The sequence below is a fragment of the Mauremys reevesii genome, linkage group 2, assembly GCF_016161935.1.
Source record: "Mauremys reevesii isolate NIE-2019 linkage group 2, ASM1616193v1, whole genome shotgun sequence".
Lineage (NCBI taxonomy): Eukaryota > Metazoa > Chordata > Testudines > Geoemydidae > Mauremys > Mauremys reevesii.
Genome location: NC_052624.1, coordinates 171144910 through 171164850, shown reverse-complemented (window position 1 = coordinate 171164850; position 19941 = coordinate 171144910). Strand labels below are relative to the sequence as shown.

Sequence of the window (19941 nt, the reverse complement as noted above, 5' to 3'; positions counted from 1 at the left end):
TTTGGTAAGCTCAGAAAGCTGATAGGTAAGGTCCCATGGGAATCAAGACTGAGTGGAAAAACAATTGAGGAGAGTTGGCAGTTTTTCAAAGGGACACTATTAAGGGCCCAAAAGCAAGCTATTACCTTGGTTAGGAAAGATAGAAAATGTGGAAAAGACCACCTTGGCTTAACTATGAGATCCTGCATGATCTAAAAAATAAAAAGGAGTCTCATAAAAAATGGAAACTAGGACAAATTACAAAGGATGAATATAGGCAAACAACACAGGAATGCAGGGGCAAGATTAGAAAGGCAAAGGCACAAAATGAGCTCAAACTAGCTACAGGAATAAAGGAAAACAAGAAGACTTTTTATCAATACATTAGAAGCAAGAGGAAGACCAAGGACAGGGTAGGCCCACTGCTCAGTGAGGAGGGAGAAACAGTAACAGGAAACTTGGAAATGGCAGAGATGCTTAATGACTTCTTTGTTTCGGTCTTCACCAAGTAGTCTGAAGGAATGCCTAACATAGTGAATGCTAATGGAAAGGGGGTAGGTTTGGAAGATAAAATAAAAAAGAACAAATTAAAAATCACTTAGAAAAGTTAGATGCCTGCAAGTCACCAGGGCCGTATGAAATGCATCCTAGAATACTCAAGGAGTTAATAGAGGAGGTATCTGAGCCTCTAGCTATTATCTTTGGAAAATCACGGAGACAGGAGAGATTCCAGAAAACTGGAAAAGGGCAAATATAGTGCCCATCTATAAAAAGGGAAATAAAAACAACTCAGGAAACTACAGACCAGTAGTTTAACTTCTGTGCCAGGGAAGATAATGGTGCAAGTAATTAAGGAAATAATCTGCAAACACTTGGAAGGTGGTAAAATGATAGGGACTAGCCAGCATAGATTTGTAAAGAACAAATCGTGTCAAACCAATCTGATAGCTTTCGTTGATAGGATAATGAGTCTTGTGGATAAGGGAGAAGCGGTGGATGTGGTATACCTAGACTTTAGTAAGGCATTTGATACGGTCTCGTATGATATTCTTATCAATAAACTAGGCAAATACAACTTAGATGGGGCTACTATAAGGTGGGTGCATAACTGGATGGATAACCATACTCAGAGTTATTAATGGTTCCTAATCCTGCTGGAAAGATATAACAAGTGGGGTTCCACAGGGGTCTGTTCAGGGACCGGCTCTGTTCAATATCTTCATCAATGACTTAGATATTGGCATAGAAAGTATGCTTATTAAGTTTGCAGATGATACCAAACTGGGAGGGATTGCAAGTGCTTTGGAGGATAGGGTCATAATTCAAAATGATCTGGACAAATTGGAGAAATGGTCTGAGGTAAACAGGATGAAGTTTAATAAAGACAAATGCAAAGTGCTCCAGTTAGGAAGGAACAATCAGTTTCACACATACAGAATGGGAAGAGACTGTCTAGGAAGGAGTACGGCAGAAAGGGATCTAAGGGTTATAGTGGACCACAAGCTAAATACGAGTCAACAGTGTGATGCTGTTGCAAAAAAAGCAAACATGATTCTGGGATGCATTAACAGGTGTGTTGTGAGCAAGACACAAGAAGTCATTCTTCTGCTCTACTCTGCGCTGGTTAGGCCTCAACTGGAGTATTGTGTCCAGTTCTGGGCACCACATTTCAAGAAAGATGTGGAGAAATTGGAGAGGATCCAGAGAAGAGAAACAAGAATGATTAAAGATCTAGAGAACATGACCTATGAAAGAAGGCTGAAATAATTGAGTTTGTATAGTTTGGAAAAGAGAAGACTGAAAGGGGACATGAGAGCAGTTTCAGGTATATAAAAGGGTGTCATAAGGAGGAGGGAGAAAACTTGTTCATCTTAGCCTCTAAGGATAGAACAAGAAGCAATGGGCTTAAACTGCAGCAAGGGAGGTTTAGGTTGGACATTAGGAAAAAGTTCCTAATGGTCAGAGTGGTTAAACATTGGAATAAATTGCTTAGGGAGGTTGTGGAATCACCATCTCTGGGGATATTTAAGAGTAGGTTAGATAAATGGCTATCAGAGATGGTCTAGACAGTATTTGGTCCTGCCATGAGGGCAGGGGACTGGACTCAATGACTTCTCGAGGTCCCTTCCAGTCCTAGAATCTATGAATCATTCTTACTGATACCGCTTTGTAATTAACCAGGCCATTATGTTAAAGTGTTACTGATTTTGTTGTCACTTAACTGTTAGCTTTACCCATTTTCTGTTTCCGATCTAATTAGTGACCCAACACTAGACTAACTGAGCTAGAGTTGTGCTAAATATGGATCAAGATGTTCATTTGCATAATAAATAACAGTGCACATCAATCTTAGCATACTCCCGGGAAAAGCTATCCCATCACTTCAGTTAGAACCAGACAGACTTCTAACAGACTTATTTTGGAATGTGACTACTATATAACATATTACATTTAAAAACTATTAACTGCATTTAACACACACCTCTACCTTGAAGACCCATCTCCAAACTCTCACACAACTCTGTATCTAGCACATCAGTCTAGGTATGTACAGCATATTCATCATCATGGTATCTCATCCCTCTCCCTATGTTTACGATGTGTCTTTTTGCAAGAAGTGGTGATTATTACTGTAGTGGGAATGACCTCAACAGTTTCATTGAAAATATGGAGCAGATAGTAAAAATGATGGTGAGTGGATAAAATAAGAATGGACTTTTTAAAATTTTTGCCCATAAAGGTCCTGAGCCAAATGCCTTTGAAGTCAATGGAAAGAGTTAGTGACAGTCTTTCCATTGACTTCAGTGGCCTTTGGATCTTCCCCCAAGACTCCAATCCAGCAAAGGGATCTGCACCCTTACTCCCACTGAAGTCAGCAGGATGCTGCATGGCAGTAATGGTCCAAGCCTGTCATCATCTCAGCAAGATCCAGGCCTAAAGTTTGGAGTTAACGGCTCAAGATTTTGGCTCCATCTAAATTTAAACAGGACGAAAACATTCTTTGGGTTTGGTTTTTGAATCTAACCTGGAAACAAAATAATGTTCAGAGGAAGGATGATACAGTGGTTAAGGAGCTAGTCTGGAACGTGGGCGACCCAGGGTCAGTTTCCTGTTCTGGGCTTCCTGCAAGACCTCAAACAAGTCACTTAGGTCTTTGTCTACACTATGCATTAGTACCCCTTCATGCTTTGGCCACCATTCCAGAGGACATGCTTTCATGCTGATGACACTTATTAAAGAAATAATGTGTTAATTAAATTTGTGACTGAATTTTTTGGGGGCAGAATTGTATGTCTCCTGCTCTGTTTTACCCAAATTCTGCCATATATTTCATGTTATAGCAGTCTCAGATGATGACCCAGCACATGTTCATTTTAAGAACACTTTCACTGCAGATTTGACAAAACACAAAGGTGGCACCAATGTGAGATTTCTAAAAATAGCTACAGCGCTTCACCCAAGGTATAGGAATCTGAAGTGCCTTCCAAAATCTGAGAAGGATGAGGTGTGAAGCATGCTTTCAGAAGTCTTCAAAGAGCAACACTCTGATGCAGAAACTACAGAACCCGAACCACCAAAAAAGAAAATCAACCTTCTGCTGGTAGCATCTGACTCAGATGATTAAAGTGAACATGCATCAGTCTGCACTGCTCTGGATCATTATCAAGTGGAACCCATCATCATCATGGACATATGCCCTCTGGAATGGTGGTTGAAGCATGGAGAGGCATATGAATCTTTAGCGCATCTCACACACAGGGGCAGCTCTAGCAATTTTGCCGCCCCAAGCACGGCGGCACGCTGTGGAGGGCGCTCTGGTGGTTGCCGGTCCTGCGGCTCCGGTGGACCTCCTGCCGACGTGCCTGCGGGAGGTCCACCGGAGCCGCAGGACCAGCGAACCCTCTGCAGGCACGCCTGCGGGAGGTCCACCGGAGCCACCTGCCGCCCTCCCGGCGACCGGCGGAGCGCCCCCCGCGGCATGCCACCCCAAGCACGCGCTTGGCGTGCTGGGGCCTGGAGCCAGTCCTGCTTACACAGATATCTTGCTACGCCAGCTACAACAGTGCCATGTGAATGCCTGTTCTCACTTTCAGGTGACATGGTAAACAAGAAGCGGGAGCATTATCTGCCACAAATGTAAACACATTTGTTTGTCTGCGCATTTGGCCGAACCAGAAGTAGGACTGTAGGCTCTGAAGTTTTACATTGTTTTATTTTTAAATGCAGTTATTTTTTGTACATAATTCTACATTTGTAAGTTGCACTTTCATGATAAAGAGATTGCACTATAGCAGTTGTACTAGGTGAATTGAACAATGCTATTTTTGTTTTATATTTATTTTTTATTACAAATATTTGCACTATAAAAAAGTGAGCAATGTACACTTTGTATTCTGTGTTGTAACTGAAATCAATATATTTGAAAATGTAGAAAACATCCAAAAATATTTAAATAAATGGTATTCTATTATTGTTTAACAGAGCAATTAATCGTGTGATTAATTGCTTGACAGCCCTAGTAGAAAACAATGCTTAAAAATACTTTAGGGAGGAAAAACTGACTTAAAAATTGACAAAACTACCGATATTAAACAAAGTAAATAGGTAGGTAGGCCAGGGTCTGGAGTTTCAATTCTGCTTTAATTTCAAGTGAGCTCAGTCCTAATTTTTGCCAGCTAGCCTCAGAGCAGACAACTGACAGAGCAGAGATGTTTCTCACCCCTACAGGGGTTCTCCCTTGAGAATAGGGTTGAGGCTTATGGGAAGTTTGCATATGCCATCATTCTTCTGTGGATAAATATAGACCTTCAATCTCCAGGGTTATTAATCTGGCACCTTCTCCAAGCCTGTAAATTTTCATGAAAGGCTGTAAAATAACCCAAGTCTTGCAGGTAGCACTTCACACCCTCTTTAGAGAGCATCTATTTGCTTATTTCATGGAGATCCCCTGCCTCTACCTGCTCATCCCACTGATATCTGTACAGTTATGGTGATAGTCATTTGACAATGGTAAAGAGTCACAAAATGACAATGGTAAAAATTCACCTTTAGAAACTGAAGGAGGAAATTTATCAGAATAAGGAAAACAATGCTATCCCTAAGCTGCTCTGTCTCTACTTCACTCTAGAGCTGGGGTAGGCAACCTATGGCACACGAGCCAAAGGCAGCACACAAGCTGATTTTCAGTGGCACTCACACTGCCCGGGTCCTGGCCGCCGGTCCAGGGGGCTCTGCATTTTAATTTAATTTTTAAATGAAGCTTCTTAAACATTTTAAAAACCTTTTTTACTGTACATACAATGATAGTTTATTTATATATTATAGACTTATGGAAAGAGACCTTCTAAAAATATTAAAGTGTATTACTGGCACACGAAACCTTAAATTAGAGTGAATAAATGACAACTCGGGCACACCACTTCTGAAAGGTTGCCGACCTCTGCTCTAGAGCTCCTATTCCCTCCCCTCTCCTGCTATAGATCCTCACATCTCATACATCCAGTCTCATATGAATATGCCTCAAACTCTTCTGGTTGATTTTTGGAAGCTGTTACCTTGACAATTGCCATATCATGGAATGTCTCTAGGTTTATGCATCCAGCATGGTTAACAAGCTGTTAAGCACATCCCCAACAGAGGGCTGGTAATTGGAGAAAGGAAAATTCCCAAATGCAGGACAGAGGCCTGGTCTCCACTACAAAGTTTTGATGGCATAACTATGTTGGCTAGGATAGCAGGGAAAAAAAATCACATATCACCAACATAGCTATGCCAGCAAAAGTCCTAGTGTAGAAGAAGTTACACTCACAAGCGTGTGCTTCTGCTGATGTAGCTTATGTTGTTCATGGAGGTGGTTTAACTATGCTAGTCAAACAACTCATTTTGTTGGTATAAGCTGCATCTCCACTGGCAAAGCAACTGTAGTGCAGATATGGCTAGAGAAACCAACATGTTGATGCTAACCTTTAAAAACTCTACAGGTGGAAGACTCAAAGAGCCACACAGAAAGTTTTGGCCACCAGAGGGAAAGGGGAAGAGGAAGGAACAGCCAAAATCAGAAGGTGAGGTGCTGACAAAAGGCTCCTTGTCTGAGCAGATAAGCCATACACTGCAACAGAAAGACCCTGGCTGGCCCCAGAGGACTCTGACCCCAGCCCAAGAAATGCTCTGGAGTGGTGAGGAAATTGGAAAAGGGAAATGCATGTAGGATTTATTTTTGTATTTTTCATGTGATTATGTTAGGAGCCATGGTGCTAGAATCCATTTGCAAAGTGTCTGTGCATTTTGTGCATACCTTGTGCCCCTTGATAAGGTAAACTGAAGACCCAGAACACCCACACAGCTGGAGTCTGGGACAGGGCATGTTTCAGCTGTGGAGGGAAGCTGAGGGGTCAGCAGTGGTGCAGGGGCTGGGTAGTAAGCTGTGTGGTTACAGCTCTTGTGGGGTGGGGACATGGGTGCTGGACAGAGGATCCATACCTGGAGCTTACCCATGTCAGGAAGAGTCAGGTGATCTTTTCTCAGGCTTTTAACAGAGGAGGGGGAGCTTCACGCTTCCCCCTTACTTTAACTCCTTGCATCTGCAACCTCACTGGCTCCACTGAGGTTGCATGATTGTAAGTTAGTCAAACTGAGCATCCTGGTCCATATTCTGCCCTATGGTCTTAATTAAATAAAAATGTCATTTGACTAACTCACCTTCCCCCCTACATCCCTGCCCAAATGAAAAAGTTCTGAGTTAAGGGATGGAATTTCACTTTTTTTTTTTTTTAATATATACAATTTCTAATGTTCCAGACTGCATGTTGCTTACCAACAAGCAAAGTTAGAAGCAGCAAGGCCACAGAGAAGCTTTAACTCCCCCTCTCTGCCCCAAACAAATAAAAAGGTAGTCATACCAGTACCAGGTAGAAGGGACCATTGTTAAGTATTGCAGTAAATGGATCCATTGTGACAGTGGTGTGAAATCCATTTCAGGATGTGACATTGAATTAGAAGAACTTTTAGTTGGGTTGCCAACCACTTATTCACAGGGGAGAAATCCTACGGTATAAAATGACAGTGTGGTCTCCTTTCTGACACTTTTATTTTGATGCTTTTTACTGTTTTTCCCAAAATTACCAGGGATCCTAGAAATCTGTTTCCCATGGAAAATGCAGAATTTGTATTTTTACAGAGAATCTTTAGTTTTTACACATCGTGAAAAAATAAAACACATTAACTATTAACAAAATTTTCCTGATAGTACCAGGGTCACTTACTGAATGTGCATAATCTCCCCTTGTTGTGGTTGATTTTTGAATGTGCTTTAAATTTACAGTGGAACCCCATTTATCTAATCTAATTGGGACCAGGGCCAGATCAGATCATCAACAATTGAGATAATCAGGAGAATTGGCAAAGTGCTTTCTATCCCTTATTTTAAGATGGGTGTGGGGCAAGTCTAGGGTAGTCAGCCACTGCCTGAGCCCCAGCCACTGTGAGCCCTGGGCAGCTGATGGTTCAGCTGGTACTGAGAGCTACATAACGGAGGCTCAGATAAATGGGTTCTACTGTATATGGATAACAATATATTGTGACAAAACTAAAGTTTAGCATTTCATTTTTATCACAGAAAAACAGATTTTTATTTTAATCAGAAAATTTTGTTTTTATCAAGGAAAACTAGGATCCCCGAAAATGACTACAAGAAATGCTAGTGTACAGCCTACCAGTCTGCTAATCTGAAAAAGCAAAGACTTCCAGGTGTGAAATTACTTTTGATATGTGGATAATTAAATTACCGTATGAGAAATTCATGCTGACACTTGTGAATTTAGATGCTGATACAGTACAGATTTAAACTGAAATGCGAGAAACCTTTAAAGTCAAACAAGTTTAGAGACACATAAATTACATGAATACTGCATTTTCTTTACAATGAAACATGATCACAAGAGAATTGTTTTCTTCAAAACCTATTTCTGTTATGTGATGCATAAGCGACTGTAAGTATCTACAGTAAATTAAAGTGTAATACTGGTCTTAATTTATTACCAGCTTCACTAAGGGCAGGTCTACACTAAGGGCAGGGGTCGAACTAGGGTACGCATGTTCAGCTACGTGAATAGCGTAGCTGAATTCGAAGTACCCTAGTTCGAACTACTCACCCATCCAGACGCCGTGGAATCGAAGTCGCGGCTCCAAGGTCGACTCCGCCACCGCCTTTTGCAGTGGTGGAGTACCGGAGTCGACCGCGGCGCTTCCAGAGTTCGAACTATCGCATCCAGATTAGACGCGATAGTTCGAACTCCGAGAAGTCGAACTCACCGCATCGACCCGGCTGGTAAGTGTAGACTAGCCCCAAGGCATTCATGGATTCCCCTCTGCCCCCTTTATACTGTATGAATTCACATTAAAGTATCACAAGGGAATCTGCAGAATGAAATGCAGGATTTCAGAGGCATTTATTGGAGTGTATGGAAGGCTGTCACAGGGTCCACTTACTGCTAGTGGTGCCTGGGGATTAGTTTCCTTCCAGGTGCTGCACCTTCCTCCAGCATTCTCCCCACCCATCATCCTCTCTCACCTCCTGCTCCAGGAGCTGCAGGTTCATCTTTGTGACTAGGCCCTCGGACCAGGTCACTACGGTCCTCCCCTTCCAGAGTATCAAAGTCTTTCAGGGCAGACTGACCCAAACAGTCCACTCTCCACTGCTTGATCTGTGCCACTTCTCTAGTGGCTGGTAGGGGAACCTGGGCCTGTTTACACCTCTCTTCAGTGACCAAGGACTGTAATATCCTATGCCTTGCTGCTTTCCTCCCTTTCTAGCTCTCCTCCCTCTCTGGGTTTACCAGCTCCCTCCTCCCAGGGGGTAGCTGCAAACTACTTGCCTCTATCCTGCCAAATACACATCCCTTCTCCAAGGGAGTGGATACAGGTTACTTCCCTTCAGCCCCCTTCTGCTCTCAACTTCTGGGATTTATACAGGCCCCTCCTATTACTGTCCAGCTGAGACTCATCTAATTAACTTCTGCTCCCTGACTGCTCCTCCTCCAGCTGCAGCCTGGTCAGTTAATTGGCCCAGCTAGCCAGCTTAACCCCTTCAGGTCTTGTGGGGGTGGATACCCCATCACACAGGGAATGAATTCATATTATGCAGAACCCTGGAAACCACCATAGTCATGAAGAGTCAGTTCCTGAGAGGTGCACCTGCAATACCCCTTGAAAGCACCAGGAGTTACTGATGTCCAGCTCATCTCAGAATCAGACCCAAGAATAAGAAGCTTCTCTCCACCCCCTCACAGACATATTTATAGATTATTCTGTGTATGATGCTGAGTACATTTACTCTGAGCTACTTTATTGATAATTCTTTGGAGATGAGGCTTTCAGAAATTGTAATGGTTTGCTTTTTTGCTCTTTAAAAAAACAAAAACCTCCCTTAAGCTATGGGCTTTTTTTGTTTGTTCTGGATAGTCTCATATTCTGACCTTCTGGTCATTTTATTGGTGAAGGAGGAGGAAGAGAGGACGCCAATCGTAGATGTGTCTCTGGCTCAGAGAGTCTTTGGCCCTTAAATTGTGCAGAACAAAACAAAAAACAAAGGAACAACCAACAGTAGCAGAAGAAAAAAATTCAGAACTGGCTGGGAAGAGAAGGATCATTTCTGTAACAGATTTTTTACGGCTTTAGTCCCATTGAACAACAATTCTATGTAAAAAGTCAAAGTGGGTCTCTGAAATGGCAATGTCTCTTATAGTAGTGCAGGAGCAAATTCAGTATGGTTTTATTACTTGGTGCAAGGCAGAAGTTCTACAATCCAGATCTTGAAACAGAGGCTTAGCAACTTTTTACCATTGGCTGTCTCTTTACCTCTGATTTCTCCATTAATAAAAACCTCTGGAGAGTTTTGTTAAATGCTTCCAATTATTTTTCTAATGTAAAATGAATGTTGAAAGGGATGAGTGCAAAACTGGTGTAAATGAGAATGTCGGAAGGTGAAAGTCTAATCTCAACATAAGCAAAATAACATTACGATATAGTAAAGCACCAAGGATTGGAAAGTAAGGACTATTCATTCCTTATACAGCATTAAAGCCCACATTTGCAATACTACATGCAAGCTGGACACCCCAGTAATGAGAATGATACTGAAAATCAGAGGCAACTCAGTGAAGAGCTACTAATGTGATAAAGGACTCGTAGACAGAGACGTAAAACTCTATGACTTTCCTCAATACATATAGCTTAGAGAAAAGAGGTTATGAGAAGTCTGCAAAAACTTAAAAGGGTGTCTGCATTGGAGAGAGAAAGGAGCTTTTCTGGTCATGTCAGAGAATTAGGCATAGTAGTCTGCTTAAAAGAATTAATGATCAACATCAGGAAACATTTTTTTTTAATGGTAAGAACAATTAGAATGTGGAATACTCATGAGGTCACTAGAAATATTTAGAAGTCACCTAGATAAAGTTTACCTATTGAAAACATTCCTCCGTGCTGCAGTGTGAAGGGTGGACTAGATCAGTGGTTCTCAAACAGCGTGGGCTGAGGGACATACTGGCTGCCGCTTCCCACAGCCCCCATTGGCCTGAAGCAGTGAACCGTGGCCACTGGGAGTTGAGATCAGCCGAACCTGCAAACATGGCAGGTAAACAAACCGGCCCGCCTGGGGCTTTCCCTGAACAAGCAGCAGCCCTAGTTTGAAAACCACTAACTAGATGACTAATTGTTGTTTTCCATACACATTATCCTCCAATGAGTAAGCAGACATAAAAAATTAACTGGTTTAATGACTGTTAGTAGGGCACCGCATACACTATTTATTTTTCCTTTTTTTTTTTTTTTAAACCATGATAGCCACCTGATTACAAGCAAAGTGGAAATACCTATTGATTCTGCTGGCAAATAGCATTAGACCCAAAATCCTAGTATTAATACCAGTATTGGATCTCTGGGCTACACTCTTTACACAGTGGTGATCTGCATCCCATTCAGCCACATGCACTAGCTCCTTTATCTTCAACTTCTAGAGAAGAAGGATAATCTTGCATTTAAGGCATTAGAAAGACTTAAGAACTGGCTTCAATTTCTGATTTTGTCATAGACTTCCTATGTGACATTGTGCAAATCACTCAGTCTCTTTGTGCCTCAGTTCCCTATCTATAAAATGAGGATGATAGAAATCACCACTCTCCATTAGACAGTAAGTTCTTTGAGGCAAGAATAACATTACTGTATATGTGTACAGCACCTAGCACAATGGGGCCATGTGTTCAGATGAGATCTCTAAGCACTAATGTAATATATAATTGTCATAGACTCACTATCCCATAGTACCTCCTCACAACAACAAGACCCAGCATTGCAGTCCCTCTGCATCACCCGCCTCCAGGCTTCTGTGGTCTGTGCAGTGGCTTAGCCCTCCAACCAGATCACACTAAAAATCCCATTCTTCTGGGGTAAGAAGGTTCCAATCTCAAAAATTCTTGCCAGGCTTAATCTTCTGCAGAATTCTTCCTCACTCAATTATGGTGTGCCAGAGGCCCAGCTTCTCCCAAGCCACTAACCCTCAGAGCTCCTTCCCTGGAGTCTCTCTTTTCTTCCAGGCTTGCTTTAGAAGGCTCCTTCTCCCCAGCTATTCTCTCCCTTCAGGGACAGCCCCAGGGTACAAACATCTTTCTGAAGGCTCCTCTATCATTCCTTTCACAAAAGAAAATCTTCCAATTTTCTCTCTCCTATATCTCCCCTCTGTATAGTCCTTCCTTTACAGGAACCACACAATCTAGTGCTCCCCAGATGGGCCTAATCTTTAATTATCTGTCTCCCATTCGGGTATCACAGCAAGGGCTAATCAGGCTCGCCAGCTCTTCTTAACCCTGTCACTGCCAATGTGGGGCACACACCTCATCACAAAAATAGTAATGCTTAGAAGTTTGCTATTGTTTCACTATAATATCACATTTTTTGTTTGCAATGGTGTTGTACCCATAGGCACCAACTCCGTGGGTGCTCTGGACCTGGAGCACCCACAGGGAAAAAATGGTGGGTGCTGAGCACCCAGCGGCATCCTCCATTAACTCCCCCACCCCAGCGAATCAGCACCTCCCACCTCCCTTCCCATGCCTCAGCTGCTTCGCAGCGTGCAGGAGGCTGGGTGGGAGGGGGAGGAGCGAGGATGTGGTGTGCTTGGGGGAGGGGTGGAACTGGGTGGGAAGAGGCAAGGTGAGCGTGGAGCAGAGCTGGGAAGGGGTAGGGCCTGAGACAGAGCTGGGGTTCAAGCACCCCCCAGTGCTTTGGAAAGTCAGTGCCTGTGGTTGTACCCATATTGGTCCCAGGACATTAGAGAGGCAAGGGTGGAGGGGAGGTAATATCTTTCAATTTATCAACCTCTATTGGTGAAAGAGACAAGCTTTTCAGCTCCACAGAGCTCTTATTCAATCACCTGAAGACAACCTCTTGTGGAGCTTGAAAGCTTCTCTCTTTCACCAGCATAAGTTGCTCCAATAAAAGCTATTATCTCACCCACCTTGTCTCTATAATATCAGAGTATTTTTAAAAGTAGTTTTCTTGGCCAGCAACTGAATTAAATGTCTATTAAAAGTCTCTCCTTATTACTAGAGATGAGCAACAGCATGGGTCAAGATCTGAGTTTTCCTCAAAGATCAGGGTAGTTTAGAGGTTCTGATTTAGACCCATTATTGAAAGAGACCTTCTTCCCTTTACAGCAGGTTTGTTTACAATGAAGACTGTATCCACCCTCCAGTTTCCTGTATCTGGTTTCCATAGATCACAGCTTCATGGGTCACTGAAAGGTTCTAACAGGCCAGAGTCCATATCTGCTATTCCTCAGTGATTTTATATGTTTCGTTTTCATTAACAGGGAAATCAATTAATTATCAGTTCCTACTGACCGATTACAGATGATAAACGCCAGTTATGCAAGATAAGAAAGCAAGAAAATGTCACCATTCTGGTGTGTATTTTTTTAAATATAAAATATATTATGGGGGAGCTGGCGGCAATCCCTGTAGTTAGGTTGCCTAACACTTTCCATTATAAAAAATGTTTGTGAATTTTTTTGACTCACACTAAAACCTCCACTGTTTGCAGCTGGCCTTTGAAATGTGCTGGGGGAAAGCCTCCAGGCTAGAGAGTTGCCTTTTCTTTGTCACATTAAATTCTGTTCAGGTTTTGCTGAGATTTAAATGTTTGAAAATCACATTTCCCTTCTCTCCCTTGTGTTCCTCAGGATACACTCTAAAAGGTTGGGCATACACTGCCACTGGCTAAACAACAGCAGCAGCACCTATTGAATTGCCAGGGAAGGACAGGCGCAAGCCACTGGACCCTGGCATCAGGAGAGTTTGGGAGGCAACAAATGATAAAACAGGGATGAGAGTGAGGTCATAGAGTCAAAATCAAGGAACCAGATGGCGATACCAAGCAGAGAACCCCGGACAGCACTCACTGCTCACAGGGAGCCAGTGGACACAGCCCAGAGGAACTCTGCCTGGACACATGACCTAAGGGAGAATCAGAAATATGCCCCACGGTCAGCAGCAGCACATTGCATGGCAACACTTAGGCCAGGAGCTACCAAAGCTGCTAGGTACGGGGTGGCTAAAGAGCCAAGCCAGGCTCTCTTCAACCCCTTTGCACAAGCAGTCAATCTCTACTGCCTCCTCTGGAGGCATCGCATGGGGCAGGAGCTTCCCCACCTCATAAGGTGGGGAAAGGAGAGAGTCAAGCTGGGCTTCCTTGAGCATGCCTAGATCCAGCACAACTCTCAGCACCCATCCCCACTGTCTAGGCTACATTTACAGCAGCATATAGAGTTCATACACTGCAAACACCACTGGTCTGGGTATAAATGGCAGGCACTGTTTAGGAGAGTAGAGTAAAGACATGCCAGAACTTTAGGGTATGTACCAGCTCTCTACACACCCAAGCAGTTCCTCCCTCATCTATACTGCTATTTTTAGCTGTGTAGTGTCCCACTGCCTCCCCTCTGTCAGAACCTTTCATTGCCAGATGTAGCTACACACTGCAATGTAGAGGCAGCCTGCTTTTCACTGTGGTGTGTAGTTACACTTACCCTACATGCCACCACCAGTGTAGACAAGGCCTTAGATAATAATTTTCTCCTAGCAGCTAATAAACTTAGTCTATTGTGCAAGTGATAAACATCAGTGCTATAATGCTGAAAGTCCATAGTTCAAACCCTGCTGGGTAGCTGTTACAGTTCTACATAGTAGAATTTGTTTCTACCTTTCCCTTTTTAAAAAAGCCTAGGAAATTACATTAAAAAAGCCTATATTAAAAGAACATGAATTGGACTCTATTTCATTGTACTTATGTATGTTGCATCATTCAGGAGACTTGCAGCAGATTTGCAAGACAAGGTTATTATTAGTAATTTATCAAATAGATTATTGCTTCAAAAAGCATGTGCTTACATGTTTGCTTATCAGCGGAATAGATTTTTTTCCCCAGTTTAATATAAATACAGTTCATTATCCAGATGTAATCTAAAGTTACAATCAGGGGTAAATTTCTTAAACAAGAGAAATAAGATATAGGTATAAAAAGTGACCAAATGGGCAGGACATTACAAGACCCTCTTCACTGCAGTATTTGTGTTTAAGTTAAGCATAATGCAGGGGGATAACTTGGAAAGGAAATGGGGTTGATTTTTTTCCCTTCCATGTAAATACTACACACATCACTACTACTTGTTGATAAACAGAGACTGTTACTGAGCCTGATTTATACCACTAATAATGTTTCAGCACTCATTGCCATTCAGTTACATGAAATTAACCCTCTCACCTGCGATGTTAAGTTTCTCACCTCTGAAGTAGAGCACAAAAGGGTCAAAGCACCCTGAGAATTGGAACAGAAGTTTTTAAAGTGATTCAGCACTGACAGTCCCCACCACCAGAGGCTTCAAACTTTCAAGAAACAAGTTGTCTATAGTTGAGTATTCTTTTTAAGCCTATACAAATGAAAATGGCGTTCAAAAATCTGATAAACAATTTTATATTCTTATATAATAACCATACACCAGGTGCGTTTCATTAGGATTGTACTTTGTGTGAAATATCTTTTGTTCCTTCAGTGACTTTATTAAAATGAAAATATCTGAACAAGAATAGAATCAATTAATCTCTCCTTTCAGCCATGTGAATAAATGCCTTGCAATCTGTAAGCAGGAACAAAGCAAAACTGACTTCCCTTGCTCCCCACATTGCTTGCTCACATCACATCATATTTTGTATGTCATGGGAAGTACTGTTCTTAATAGAGTCTCTAATGCTAGAAACCCAGGTTTATACCATGTCAGTCTGTTATAATCTCAAATATTTATGTTTCTAAATTATACTATTATGAACTGGGTGAAACCTTGTTATGGGTTGAGTTAAAACCTCATTGAGATTGGGTATGAATATGCCCTTCAATTACCATAACTGTCAGGATGCGTTAATCTGAAATCCCCCACCTAAGACAAAAGGTGGTTGTGAACCCACCCAGGAGTTTGGACTGAATGGGCAGAAGCAGGAGCAGCAGAAGCCCTCTAAAAGTGGAGGGGGGCCACTAGTGTCTGAACAGTGGCCCCACCCCCGGCACTGGCCCTTTTCCCTGAGCCCACACCCTCACGCCGCCCCTTTCCCTCTGAACCCTCATCCCCATGCCACCTCTTCCCTGAGGCACCACTTCCATGCCGCTTCTTCCCTCCAAGACTCCTCCCCCCACTGTTGTTTGCTCTTACAGACAGTAAGGAGTGGAGGGGCCATGCCCCCTGATACCTCTGTTCTGGCACCCCGGGAGAAAGGGCAGTGAGAGGGCTTTTGCAGAATATTGTTTGTGTTTTGGTATGTTTGGATACTTTGGGGGTGGGGGAAGAGGCAGGAAAAGCTGTTGCTTAAAGAGGCTTGGGCTGTAAGCTAAGAAACTGCTCCTTTTGTTCTTGGTTCCTCCTGAAGTCAGAGACACATGGCTTTGTACCTTCCTTGCAAATAAATAAGATTGCATTAAAAAATACCCATCATCATTTCTCCTAACTGGAACATCCCCAGAGCCCTGAATTTGGACTTGCCACTTGGGTGATGTATAATGAATCTGGTTATTTACTAAATTTATTGTACATCATGTAATGCCGTTGTAGCTGGAGAACGATATACTCAGGGCCTATAATTGTGTTTGAAAAGTAATTGAAAGATGATCTTTTTTAGCTGTGCAAAGAATTTGAGCTCTGCCTCTGATGGTATATTTTTTTCATCATCTTGATTATTTGTTTCCAGGTCTGCTGATTTGCTTATTCTAAGATTTTCATAACAGCCCTCATACCCTCCTTGCTTGGAAATATCTGCTTGATTTTTAGACACTTAGGCTTTGTCTACACTACACAGCTGTTAGCAACATGGCCGTGTCACTAAAAGTTGGGCATGTAGCCGCTGTTTGTCAGCACTTTTGCCGACAAAATACTTCCATCCCCAACAAGCGGTGTTCATGTAGTTAACAGGAGAATGCTCCTGCCAACAACGCGCTGTTCACACTGATACTTGCTGAGGAAAAACTTCTGTCTTGGGGGTGGGGGCAAGCGCTGTTCACACTGATACTTGCTGAGGAAAAACTTCTGTCTTGGGGGTGGGGGCATTAGCACATCTGATGCCCCCACCCCCAAGACAGAAGTTTTTCCTCAGCAAGTATCAGTGTGAACAGCGCGTTGTTGGCAGGAGCACTCTCCTGTTAACTACATGAACACCGCTTGTTGGGGATGGAAGTATTTTGTCAGCAAAATTGCCAGTGTAGACATAGCCTTATTCTTTTTTAGTTGCTGACTTTGACAAATTGAAAGAAATGGCTACATGACTTGAACTCATTTTAAGTGCTGTGCAAGCATCAAAAGATTCTTCTCTATTGTTTCACAGTGATGATGTTTCACACTTTCAGATAGTGTCCTTTGCATTTTCACTGTCTTGTTAGATTCCACACATTTTATGCAAAACAGTATGTCTAGCCTTAGGGCTTGTCTATACTACTGCTTAAGTTAATATAAGTTACATCACTTGGGGGTGTGAAAAAAACACCCTCCTAAGTGACGTACCTTACATCAACTTAAAGCGGTGTTCACGCCGTGCTATGTGGGCAGGCAATGCTCTCCTGCTGACATAGCTTCTGCCTCTCATTGAGGTGGAATAATGACGTTGATGGGAGAGCACTCTCCTGTCAACATAATGTGTCTTCACCAGATTGCTCTGGGGATGAAAACGAGGGTGTGCCCAACACTCCCTCCATCACCTCCAAGAGCATCTGATTATTTTGTGAAGGTGTTAAATTATGGTTTGCCCAGAATATTTGATCTAAGAAAGTCCCCTGCTTGGCTATACAGTACCTTGTTAGTTTTATACTGTTTACTCTTTATGTTACTTTATCCTCTTCATCCTCTTCATTTTGCAATGGTCACCACTAGGAGGAGCTATAGCGTACCTTGTGGCCAGGTCATTTATGGAAAACTCCCACAGACTTTAACACATCCAGCCTTCACAAAGATTTGTTCCAGGCTCAGCTGAGGGTGAACCATTCCCAGGCACAAAACATTTGTGAAGTTGCCTACATTAGCAGGCAATGCTAATGCCTGCTAATGCAAACAGGGGGAGCAAACAGACATGCTGAAGTGTTTTGCTGAGGTGCAGGAAAGGCAGCTAGACCTTAGAATCCCGCTGCACCCAATGATGAACCAGCTGCTCTCCTCACCAAGTTTTATATCCTCTTCTCCCAGATGTCCTAGAATGCTGGGGTATAGGGGGAGTTCCATTATTCCTTGAACTCAGCTCCAGGGGATGGTTCATGGAGCAGAAAGCTCTCATTCCCACAGCTGTGATTGCTAGACAGTGACATTGTAATAAGTTATGTGTCCTTGCCCCTCCCTCCCTGTGTTATCAGGCCCTTACCTGGTTACCATTACTATTCATTGCTGTCTCTGTTCAGTGTTTGTTAGCATAATAAAAATGCATGAATTGAGGACAAGAGGCTCTTTATTCACTGCGCACACTGTGGTTGGTGGGGGGTTTAGTTTACGGGGCAGTACATGCAAAAAAGGAGGCAGGTTGGTAAGGAACAACACAGAACTGTCACATCAGTGTTGGATCATTCATGAAAACTGGTTTTCAAAGCCTCTCGGAGATGCAGTGCGCCTCTATGTGCTCTTCTTATTGCCCGGGTGTCTGACTGCTCACAATTGGCAGCCAGGCGACCTGCCTCAACCCCCCAACCCGGCAGAAACTTTTCCCCCTTACTTTCACAGATATTATCTAGAACATAGCAAGCAGCAACAACAATAGGAATACTGCTTTTGCTGAGGTCTAACCTAGTGAGTAAACTACGCCAGCACCCCTTTAGATGTCCAAAGGCACATTCTACCACCATTCTGCACTTGCTCAGCCTATGGTTGAACTGCCCCTTATTGCTGTCCAGGCTGCCTGTGTATGGCTTCATGAGCCACTGGAGCAAGGGGTAGGTTGGGTCTCCAAGGATAACTATTGGCATTTCAACATCACCAACAGTAATTTTCTGGTCTGGGAAGAAAGTTCCTTCTTGCAGCTTTCTGAAGAGACCAGATCCTAAAGATGTGCACGTCATGTACCTTTCCCAATCATCCCATGTTGATGTCAGTGAAATGCCCTCTGTGATCCACTAACGCTTGCAACACCATTGAGAAGTACCCCTTCCGGTTTATGTACTCTTTGGCAAGGTGGTCTGGTGCCAAGATAGGGATGTGCGTTCCATCTATTGTCCCACCATAGTTAGGGAACCCCATCGCGGCAAAGCCATCCACTATGTCCTGCACGTTTCCCAGAGTCACGACCCTTCTTAGCAGAAGTGAATTGACTGCCCTGGATACTCAGATCACAGCAGTCCCATGGTCGATTTACCCACTGCAAACTGACCGGTAGCAATCTGGCATTGCAAGCTTCTACAGGGCTATCGCCACTTGCTTCTCAACTATCAGAGCAGGTCTCATTTTGATATTTCTGCGCTTCAGGACTGGGGAAAGCAATTCCTAAAGTTCCATGAGAGTTGCCTTAGGCATTCAAAAGTTATGCAGCCACTGCTCCTCATCCCATACCTGCATCACGATGCGCTCCCACCAGTCTGTGCTTGTTTCCCTGGCCCAGAAGCGGCATTCCACAGTGTCAACAAGCCTGGCTGCTGCTGCCAGTATGTGTGAATGTGCCATTCCATGGCTTCCAGCACAGCTATTTGTGTGGCATCACATTCTTCAACGGGGCTGCTCCTAGCTAGGCTCTGCAAATACCGCAGGATGATTCACAAGGTGTTTGTGATGCTCACAACTACTGTGTACATCCAAGCAGGGTCCAAGCTTGCTGTGCTATGGCGTCTGCACAAGTAACCCAGTCTTAGGCGTGAAAATGATTGTTTGCCATTGCTTTCAGGGAGGGAGGAGCCAAGTGCATCACGGGGGACTGACGATATGTACCCAAAACACCTCCCAAAAATGTTTTTGTTCCAACAGGCATTGGGAGCTTAACCCAGAATTCCAATCGGGAGCAGGAATTGTGGGATAGCTGCCCAGAGTGCATCACTCCATGAGTCAATGCTACCCATGGTAGTGCAGATGTGCTCCGCCGACGGAATGTACATAGTGCGGACATTCATCATCGATTTTGTAAAACTGGAGGCTACAGGTCGACTTTAATAAATTCAAACTAATTTTGTAGTGTAGACAAGCCCCTAGTCTGGACTAGTTACAGTGTTTGGGTATAGAATGTAGCATTTAGACCAATCACAGAGCACGAATAGCATACTATGAACACAAACCATTCAAAGCAATATTCATGTCAAATAGTTTGCAAGCCATTCAGAGTCTGAAATATGTTCCCAGACAACACTGAAGTAATTTTGAAAAAATAAATGACTAAATAAATATTTATTTGTGACACAAACAGAAGAAGGTGC

General features: G+C 43.1%; 1 long non-coding RNA gene across 1 annotated transcript in view; it reads left to right on the top strand.

Annotated features, from left to right (window-relative positions):
• The window catches only part of LOC120396690, a 69900-nt gene extending 62230 nt beyond the window's left edge, over positions 1-7670 (top strand). The window contains exons 2-3 of the long non-coding RNA XR_005593299.1: positions 5961-6041; positions 7640-7670. This is a non-coding gene — a long non-coding RNA (uncharacterized LOC120396690). The remainder of the gene's footprint in view (positions 1-5960; positions 6042-7639) is intronic.
• The last annotated feature ends 12271 nt before the right edge of the window (positions 7671-19941 follow it).